The following is a 1,818-nucleotide window of genomic DNA, read 5'->3' as shown; positions in this document are numbered from 1 at the left end:
GTTGAGATGCCTGTGGTAAATGGACAGCACCCTAGTCACACCCATAAGTCACCACAGTATGATGAACCAAGGCATGGCTGGTGCTCACCCACTTTCTCAGATATTGCTTCAGAGCGGAGACAGAAACGGAGGCTTATAAAAACTAAACTACTTTCCGAAGACACTTGACATTGGATTTGGTATAGACATTGCCCTAGAAATTGTAAGGGTAAATATCTAAGAAAGAAAAACAGTGCTATCTTTATGGCATAACAAAACTATTAACTGTTAGTAGGGCACTTCGGACACCAGATCACTGAAACGACAACCAAGCTTGCACTTCTAGATTTTAAAAAAGTTTATTAGGACAACAGAGAATCAGGCTTTAGCAAGACAATCTTCAAGGCAGTTGTGCTGATGCCAACATCTTTATTAAAGGAGAACTGTGAGCTCACATTTGAATTCCATTACATCCTGCTTCTCATGAGGGAAGCTGAAGGAATCTGTGATTAGGCTGCAGGTCAACCACAGTCCATACTAGACAGTTCATAAAACTCAATATTCATCCCCTGCTGGAAGTACAAAGAGAATGTGGCCTTCCAAAGTAGTGAATCATGATATCACAGATGAAGAGCATCTTTAATGACATCTTCAATAGTAAGAGCCAAAGCCAGAACCATAGCCGTAGCCGTGGCCATAGCCACAGCCCAGTCCACGGAAGCCACAGCCAAGACCTCCATAGCCATAGCCCAGGCCACCATAGCCATAGCCCAGGCCGCCATAGCCGTAGCCCAGGCCACCATAGCCATAGCCTAGGCCGCCATAGCCATAGCCCCGGCTTCCATAACCACAGCATCCATAACCGCGGCCGCCATAGTAGTTTCCATAGTAGCTACCACACATGGTGTTAGTTGTTGAGGTTCCTCTTGGAGACAAGGTGTAGAGGTGTCTGTCTGGATGAATTGCCCTACACAGGCCTTTTTATATGTCTTCAGTGTGGGTGGGGCCAACACGTGTGGTCATGCCATTGGCTAATATGTAGGACAAGTCTGAGTAATTTGTTTGACTGTGGTTTTAAGCATAGCCTCAGAAGCATTGGGGAGGTTAAAATTGTTTAACCACATATTTGCCAATTTTGGGTCATTAGTAAGAATCAATTATCTCAACTTCAGACTCTGACCCACACCAGACCGCCATATTATGCCTTCATACCCCTTCATAAACACCTTTGATAGCAAGAAGCACCATGTTTAGTAGACAAACTCTGACCTCCTCCAGAATGAAGTCCTTGAGGGAATCCTCATTTTCACATCAGAGATTGTTATCAGGACAATCTGAAGCATAGCGCTGAGCTTCAGGTGGCTGCTGACAAGTCAATAGACTAACATCCTAGACTCTGAGGCCTGAAAACAGTTGACTCTTTTTTCAGACTTGTATCAAATATTTTTCTCTTTATCAATCTATTTTTAAAACATCAGATGTTTTCCCCATATTTTCTTGTCTAGATCCTGAACCCATAACTGGTAAAATGGAAATGATGAGAGTTTATACAATGTTAATTTTAGGAAATAACTGTGTTTACAAATTAAAACATTTGTGCTGTTCATATAATGAAAGGAATATAACTATATATATACACATATACTCTTATATAAATATATATATACACATATATAAATTATATCCTGTATGTATTTGTTAACTGTAATAGATAATAGCGGCAGAGATATAGTTTCATATAACATATTAAATTTTCAGAGACAAACACGTTGCTGGCAATTTTTCTCATATTTTACTAATATTATTAATTACTAAAGACCATTGTCTTAACTGCCATGA

This window comes from Echinops telfairi, unplaced genomic scaffold (assembly GCF_000313985.2).
Source record: "Echinops telfairi isolate 266 unplaced genomic scaffold, ASM31398v2 ScPeMD7_7469;HRSCAF=8507_0, whole genome shotgun sequence".
Lineage (NCBI taxonomy): Eukaryota > Metazoa > Chordata > Mammalia > Afrosoricida > Tenrecidae > Echinops > Echinops telfairi.
The sequence above is the reverse complement of the archived record's forward strand: the minus strand, read 5'-3'. Positions refer to the sequence as shown.